Genomic DNA, 8,615 nt, shown 5'->3' with positions numbered 1-8,615 from the left:
AATTGTTTCTTTAACACCCAATACATAAAACTCCAGCCAAGTGAGATGCTGATTCCTCCCCGTGCCTCCAGTCCTCATCTGCGAAAAGGGTTTTCGGGAGCCTTCCATGAAAGCACCTGGAAACCTGGGCGCTTTTTACACGGATGGGGGAGGGACGAGGCACTGGATTTGACCAGCATCAGCCCAGAAATGCAGAACCACCAAAAAAAAAACCCCTAAAAGGAAGGACACTTTTAAGGAAAATAAAGGTGAATTCCAGGCATGAGCTTTCCACGGGGAAGGGGGCTTCCCCTCCTCCCCCAACCCCTCCTCCCCAGGTGCGCAGCCCGCGCCGCCCACCCTGGGCGCGACGAGGCGAGGGGAGCCGCGCTCTCTAGGACCCGAGGAGGCAGAGCTGCAGGGAGACGGAGCCTTCAGCGGGTGCTGCCGCGAGCGGCCGGCCGAGGGGCTGGAAATGAAAGTAAAGCGCTCCGGAGCCGCATGGACGGAGCTGCCGGGGCGGCGGCGCCGGGAGCAGGATGCGGCCGCCCATAATTAAATAGCATTTACTCTTATTATTACTACTAATAATAACGTAATCATACCTCTAGTCATAGCATACCATTTATCGGGCTCGGCGCAGGCCCGCGGGGAGCGCAGCCCGGCGGAGGTGAGTGCTTGGCGCGGCCCGAGCCCCACCAGGGCAGAGGCCGGGCCACCGCGTCCCGGGTCGCGGGCGCGCGAGGGCCCGGGGATTCCGGGGCCCGGCCGGGGAGGAGGCGCAGAGAACCTCGTCCAGGCCGGAGCCGCGCGCCGGGCCACTCGGAAAGTGGGTTTTGGCAAAAATAAAGAAATAGCCTACGAATCCCCATTTCCTCCTTTTTGGGGATCCCCATCCCCGTGCCCTGCCCCAAAGTTTCAAAGTTATCGTGCGGCCGGGGGCACCTGCCGCTGGGCAGATTTGGCCGCCCCTGCGGCCCCCAGGAGGCGTCCTGGAATTTTCGGGGGGGGGGCTCGCTCCTCGGGGTCCGGAGCTTTGGGGGTGCACCGATGCTTTGCCGATACCCACTCAGGGGGTCGAGGGGGCTGGCAGGGGCGTCGCTGGCAGCGCCTCCCTTCCTTTTGTGTTCGTCTTGGCCCCGCAGCGCCCGGAGTTGGAGGGGCCGCGGCGACGGCCAGGGACCGTGGCCGCCCGACAGGCCGCTCCTGCCGGCTGCGGCGGCCAAGCGAGCCCGGGGATCCGGGGCCTGTGGCCAGGCCCGGGGGGAGGGGGCAGCAGGAAAGGGGGGGCGCGGTCTGGGCTGGTTGGGCAGGGGGGCGTTTCCGGTCCGGGATCCGCCTCTGGGCTGAGAGGCCTACCGGAGGCCCGCCACAGCCACCGTGCTGGAAGCGTGCGGGGACTGTGGGCACGAGCTTAGGCACTTCGGGGGCTGCCCTGGCGGGGCTGGGGGCCCAGAAGCCGCTGACCTGGCCTCACATCCATCTCCTGCTCACAGCGGGCCTGGGGCTCCCCTTCCCGGGCCTGATCCCTCCTGCTTTCTCCCCTTTCCCCTTTAAACTGTCTAGTTCGGGTGTTCATAAGGTGCCTGGTTTGGGGGTCTTTCACAGAGAGAGACAAAGCAGTTTTCCCAGAGGGAAAAATCATGTAGAAACAGTTCACTCTGATAGAACCTGATGTCTGTGTTGCCTTCATAGAACCTGATGTCTGTGTTGCCTTCATGGTATTAAGGGGGAAGTCTAGGGGGCTAGGGCTGTGAATGGGAGTCTGGGGGCTGGGCCTGGAGTGGGGGGCTGCAGGCTCACAGCAGGGTGATCAGGGGTTTCATTTCTGGGGTGGCTAGCTTTGGTTCCTAGGCATAAGACTTTGAGTCCCAACTTCTTGCCATTTTCCCCAGTTCCAGTCTGATGAAAATAGCAGAATGCAGATCCATGAATTTTCACACAAATGAGATAATTATAGTACATTTACCAACTGTGTTGGACACAAAATTCTAGCGGAATCTTTCATTCTACTACCCAGACTCCCCCCACGCACGTACAGCCATGTGGTCCATACCCTCCGTGGTCTTCTTTCCCCACGTTCACCTTCCATGGAAGTTGGACTGCAAGCTGGAAATGATGCCTGGCCAACACCTGATTAGCAGGTTTGAGAAGTGGGGTGCCTTAAGCTGGGAAGGAGAAACCTGTGTCCAGGAGGGATGAGATCTGAGGATGGGGGAGAGACTTTGTGGTCTCTGAGCTGGATAAGGTTTGTGTTCCATGGATGCTGTGAGTTCTAAGCTATTAGCTTTTTGTTTAGATTGGACAGTTAAGAAGAGTGGGTTTTGGCAGATTATTTGGGGCCTAAAAAGCTCAGTGGGATGAGCAGATCTCTTGAGTCTTAGGTTTAGGAAAGTTGAGACATTGGTAGGTTTGGATTTGAGCATCTGAAAATAATAATCCCTTAAATAACACTTTTTAGTTTCATATATGTTAGCTCATCTGTCCTCCATAGCAACTATGTCAGGGAAACACTTTTCAATCCTCATTTTCCAGATGAGAAACCTGAGGCTTAGAGAAGTGAGTGCTGGAAAGTCACACAGCAGAGGTGGGCTTCCCGCCCAGTTTTCTGACTCCAAATCTTCTCCCTTTTCCAGAGTCCTGGGCTACCTTAGCAAGTTGCTTTTCAGGCTTCTCTTGTGAGATACTGTGGGGCAGGTTTAGGACTGAGTTTGTTACTTCTTGTCTGGCTGGAAAGAGAAAGTTAATTCTAGTAAATGAATGAGAGAATAAGAAAATGCTCAATTCTGGGGTCAGTGCAGTGAGAGTAGAGAGAAAATGGAGCTCAGGGTAACCTGGAAAAATTAGGGAAAGCTTCCTCCAGGAAGTGGAATGTGAGCTTGAAAGAATGGGGAAGCTTGACCAGGGTAGAGAAGAGGAAGGGGATCCCTGGGTAAGCCACAGTTGCTTCTGTGCTGGGATATGGACGTACGTTCTCTCTAATTCTTAACAGTAGCTCCATGAGGGGTGGGCATTGTTATCGCTAGCTTTTTTTTTGAAGAAACATTGTATCGCTCTGTCACCCAGGGTGAAGTGCAGTGGCAAGATCATAGTTCACTGCTTGCCTCCAAATCCTGGGCTCAAGCAATCCTCCCACCTCAGCCTCCTAGAGTGCTGGGATTACAGGCATGAGCCTCCGTGCCCGGCCTCCATTTTGCAGATGAAAAAATTGTGGAACACAGGATTCATGTGGCTGGCCCAATGTCACCCCACTGGATTTTAACCCAGTCCTCCGTGACTCTTTTTTTTTTTTTTTTTTTGAGACAGAGTCTCACTCTCTTGCCTGGGGCGTCCTCCGTGACTCTTGAGTGTGCTCCTGCCTCCTATAGCCAGCTTTGTCTGAGATATGTAAAGAAGAATAGGGACCAGGATGGTCTGAATTGGCAGATGCAGCAGGGGTTGGGGACAGGCTAAAGGTCGGTGGGCTCCCCAAGACCAGAGAGTTCTACTGAACTAGCTGTGTGTTCCAGGGCCCACAGGACTGGCCCAGTGAAAGTACTGTCAGTAGGTTCTGACTGGAGAAGGCAGGATGGCAGTGGAAGGAGAACCAGGCCCTGAACATGGAGATGTAAGTTTGGGTCCTCGGTGCTTGTTGGGTGCCTGGCTCACCACCCCAGAGGAGGTTGCAGCTTGGAACAAGACAGATATGGATGATTAACCTGAGCTTCCCAAGGACAGGAACTGGGTCTGATTCACCCTCTGTGCCTCAGACACATCCAGCCATCGTGTTGTCAAACTGAATTATGCCCCATTGTAGGGGAAGAAGGTTTATTTTGCCCGTGGGTCTTCCTAGAAGTGCCATTTGAACATTTGAGTGATAGATTGAAAGGCCAGAGAAAGGGTATTCTAAGCAGAGGCACCGAGACAGGCTGGGATGTGTGAAGAAGGAACAGGTGACCTGGTGCCACCACAATTTCGGGGGAAAATATGAGTTTGGGTTCAAGTTAGTCTGTCACCCGGTCCTTTGGTTCTCTGGGCCTGTTTCCCCTTCTGAAAATGAGCTCTGAGATTTGATGATGTTTGATGGAAACCCATGCCTGGGGATCAGGACAAGAAACCAAGATGAAAGGAATTAGACAGGTTTTTAAATTTTTATTAATTTTACAAACGCTGGTCCAGCAATTCCCTACTGGCCAGGCCCTGTTGCTCGTGCTTTTTCCCAGATTAGATTATTAATTCTTATAATAGCCCTAGAGAGAGGCACTATAATTATCCCCATTTTATAGATGAAGAAACTGTGGCACAGAGAGGTTCAGTGACCATGTGCAAGTGGCAGAGCCGCAAAGCAAATGTGGGCGGTCTGGCTCTGGAGTTGGTTCACATGGACCTGGGAAGGGAGAGGGGAGACTTCAGGGGCCCTCGGGGTAGACCTGAGGGGTTCAGACAGAAGAAGGTGGAGATGTCCTCTGAGGAAGGCTGCAGCCCGAAGCTGGAGGCTCGGCCTGGGCTGATGAAGTGACTACCCCGTGTCAGCTCCCAGGAGCCTCCACACAAGCCAGATCCTTTCATCACATTTAATGGCCCATAGAAAATGGGCTTATTTCCTTTCTCTGTCAGCACCAGCTACGGACTCTTTCCCCACTTATTATTCCCCCTAGGAAGTCTGTTTCTTTGCTGGCATCTCGATGGCTTCTGCAGGTATGTTTGCTCTGTGTCCCCATCAGGCTGTAGGGGCCCATGGGAGGGACAGTGGCACCCTGCAGTCAGCACCTGTGTTCTCCTCTTCAGAAACATCTAGTCAGCCTCAGTTCAGCAGCAGTTCCTGAGCCCCGTATTAGAGGCTGAGACGTGAACGTGATGGTGGTAATAAGGCAGCAGCCACCATGTATTTAATGCACTTTCTGTGTCTCCTCTTATCACCTCTGCTTAACTCTTTGAGGCAGGAACAGTTATTAGCAGCCTCATTTGGCAGATGAGGAGACCGAGGCTCAGAGAGATTAAGTAGTACATCCAAGGTCTCACAGCTGTGGTAGAGCAGGAAGTCAGATGGAGCCAGGCCTGTCGGACCCCAGAGTCTGAGGTCTTAGCTGCCGCGCAGGAGAGAGGCTTTCAGTTACTTCCAGTTTCCTTGAAAGACAGGGGTGCTTGTTTTTCAGAAAAAGAAAACTGAGGAGTCACCCACTCTCTGGCTTTTCCTACCCAGTGCACACTGTGACTTGAAAAGGGACACAAGAGCCATGTCATGTAGTGGGATTGTGTTTCTGAAGTGCTGGAGTCAGCCAATAATCGTTGAGCGAGCACTTCCTGTGAGGGCTACAGGGAAGGTCAGGGCCCTTCTGGGGTTTTCAGAGGTCACCCTGGTTCATCTATGCTCTTGTTCCCAGGAGCATTCCCTGTCCTGCCCTGTCCCTCTACAGGCAGAGGAGCACAGGGCAGGGAGCCCAAAGTCCTGTTTCATTTCCAAGTCCAGCACGCGCCAGCTGCATGATCTAGGGCACGATTGTTTTGTTATTCTTGGCCTCACTTTCCTTTTCTGTGAAATGGTCAAATGGCCACGCTGACCCAGTCGAATGCCTCAGGGGTGGTTGTCATGAGCATTTAATAGCCTCCAGAATGTTCCTGAATCTTCTCCACTGTCTAACTTGATCCAGGCCTGGACTACTGCAGTAGCCTCAAAACTAATCTCCTAGTATCCTCTCTTGTTGTCCATCCTCCCTGCAGTGGCCAAAGATCTTCTCGAAATTTAAGTAAGATCCTGCCGGAAACCCTCCAGGTGTGTCCCGGCATGCACAGGACGCAGCCCTGGCTCTCCAGCCTGGCCTGTGTGTAGCTCTCTGACAGCCCGGCCTGCCCGCCACCCCTCGCCTCCGCCGCAGCTCGCCCGCGCTCCAGCCGCAGCAGTCACACTGGCCTCCTGTGTGTTCCTTGAAGGTTCTCAGCATATTCCTGCCTCAGGGCCGTTGCCCTTGCCCTGTCCGTTGCTGGGTGGATCCATTCTTGCCCCACTTCCCATCTTCCATGGCTGGCTGCTTGTCACTCCTAAATGCCACCTAAGGGCCTTCCCTGAACTCCCAGTCCACTTTCCATCACTCCCTGCCAGTTTCCTGTTTCAGTTTCCTTGTAACTCTTATCTCTTTCTTTACTTACCTTGTGCATTTAACACTAACCTGTTTATTTGTCTTCCCATCTCTGGATGACAAGCTCCCCAAGAGTAGGGACTTTATTAACTGTGTTCCCCCAACACCTGGCAGAGCCCCTCGCATATAAAGGTACATAAATGTTGAATAAATGAATAACGTAGCAGGTTGCCCACAGAACAGCTCCTGCCAAACAGCCCAGGTCTAGACAGAAACTGCAAAGAAATTGGTGTTGACAGACTGAAAACTTATAGGATAATTTTGTAAGTTATGTGTGCACCACAGCACCCAGTTCAGCAGACACACGAATTTCTGACCTCTGGGAGAGACACACTGTATAAATCTACAAAATAGTCTTGCCAGGCGAGTATCGTCAGCCCCATCTTGCAAATGACAAAACTGAGGCTCAGGAAGGTGCCCTGAAAGCCAGTGTGGGACAGTACTGGGATCTCAACCCAGGGCTTTTGGGCCACATGGCCCAGAGCAGCCTTGAAATTGCCTCAGTGGCCGGGTGGTGCGCTGCTGTGAGCGGGAAAGCAAGCTCTCCACAGTGTTAGGTGGCCACTCAGCTACGGTACTCTGGGATATTTCTGCTTTGTTTTTTTATGTTTGCCTATAATTTCCAAAGCTTTTACAATGAGTTTCTGTTACTTTTCTATTGGAAAAAAAAGGAGAGTTATTTTTTAAACGTCTCTAGAGCTTTAGCACCACATCCTACGGTCTTGTTTTTTTTGTTGTTTTTTTTTTTTTTCTATTTTTGTTTTTTGCAAGATTCAACCTTCTACTTCTACCTACGGTCTTGATAAAGAAGCTGGAGCCCAGGCCCCTGGAGACAGCTATGTGGGTTTGAACCATTCCTGGGCAGGTTGGCCTCAGGTTGTCTGGAGGGTAAGATAAGATTATGAAAGTAAAAGCCCTTTGTAACCAGAACACGCAGGAGGGAGGAGGATTATGCTTTGCCCGCTGATGCTTAGTTTGGCTTATGGGGTGGGGGGACGGGGAGTAGGGGAGGCCTGGGGAAGTTTCCTGAACTTTGGTTTCTGTTCAGCATGGCCAGTTGAAGGGAAAATAAGCTTCAGGTCGCTGAGGCCTATGGGCATTCCATGTCACATTCATTCCTGGAGCCCGGGACATTGCCAGCAGCTCCAGCTTTCTTCCTTAGCATCAGTGTGGCCTTGGGCAACCCACAAATCCCCTTTAAGCCTCACTTTTCTGTGGAAAAAGGAGTAATAAACACCTATCTTTGAGATTATTGTGGGGATAAGTATTTATAACAGGGCTTCTAAATCAGTCTTCTCGGATCTGTCATGAAAGCCAGTGTTCCTTTTTTTTTTTTTTTTTTTTTCAGAGATGAGGGTCTCACTCTTGCCCAGGCTGGTCTCGAGCTCCTGACCTCAAGCAATCCTCCCACCTCAGCCTCCCAGAGTGCTAGGATTACAGGCAGTTGGCCACTGCACCCAGCCAGAAAGCCAGGGTTCTTAAATGCAGAAAATGAAATACACAGGATTATAAAGGAAACCAATTCTTTTGAACTATAGCGTCTTTATGAATTCACTAAAAAACAAGATCTAGCAGTGAGTCTAACGTAACTACTGTGATTTTGAAGTTGTGATGAGGGTGAACATTTCATTATGTCTGCAGTAACTGAAACATGATGGGAAAAGATTCTAGTGGTGACAGTGTATTGCCTACCTTCATAATTGGAGGGAACGCTAAATATCAGGTAGGGGTTAGTGAAAACCAGGTTGTAAATGTTTCCCTATCCAGTCCACAGGCCCCTGAATGCTCTGCATTTAGAATCCCTGCCTTGGAAGGTACTTGACACGCTGCAGGTAATTCCCAGCAACGACACATGACCCTTCCCTGACCTCCTTGGGGCAGAGGGTCCTCAGGGTGGGCAGATATGCCATGTAGGGACTGTGGGGAAGGGATAAATACAGGCCTGGAATGCTGAGGAGTAAGGTCAAGGATGGTAAAATTAGGCCTTTCCTGGTCTCTCTGAGTAAGCCATCGAGGGCCTGGTGAGTCAGGAGAGTGTGAGGCATCTTCAGAGATGACGTAACCTCAGAGAGTGTTCATGTCTGCAGTCTGGACCGACTGCTGCTCTTTAATTAAACCTGGGGCAAGTGACTGCAAGGTGGGTGGGGTGAGGCTGGAGGCAGCCTGGTATGGAGGGGGCAGAGCATTATTGGGTTGGGAGGTGACAGCATGGGCTCCAGAGGCCACCTGCCAGGTCAGATCCCAGCTCTATCACTTAGTAACTGGATAACCCTGGCAGGTTGCTTCACCTCCTGGTGCCTTGATTTCCTCATCTGTAAAATGGGGATATAATTATACTATCTCATGGAATGTTGTGAGGAATGGAGTATTATTAATGTATTTAAAGCTTTCAGGCCGGGCGCGGTGGCTCATGCCTGTAATCCTAGCACTCTGGGAGACCGAGGCGGATGGATTGCTCAAGGTCAGGAGTTCGACACCAGCCTGAACAAGAGCAAGACCCCATCTCTACTAAAAAATAGA

At 51.7% G+C, this 8,615-nt stretch overlaps 1 protein-coding gene across 1 annotated transcript in view; it reads left to right on the top strand.

Annotated features, from left to right (window-relative positions):
- Positions 1–398: 398 nt before the first annotated feature.
- Positions 399–8,615, top strand: part of ZC3H7B (zinc finger CCCH-type containing 7B) — a 55,038-nt gene continuing 46,821 nt past the window's right edge. The window contains exon 1 of the mRNA XM_012638110.1: positions 399–649. The gene's annotated coding sequence lies outside the window, so the exon portion shown is untranslated. The remainder of the gene's footprint in view (positions 650–8,615) is intronic.

The sequence above is a fragment of the Propithecus coquereli genome, unplaced genomic scaffold (assembly GCF_000956105.1).
Source record: "Propithecus coquereli isolate 6110/MARCELLA unplaced genomic scaffold, Pcoq_1.0 Scaffold126, whole genome shotgun sequence".
NCBI classification, from domain to species: Eukaryota; Metazoa; Chordata; class Mammalia; order Primates; family Indriidae; genus Propithecus; species Propithecus coquereli.
The sequence above is the reverse complement of the archived record's forward strand: the minus strand, read 5'-3'. Positions and strand labels throughout refer to the sequence as shown.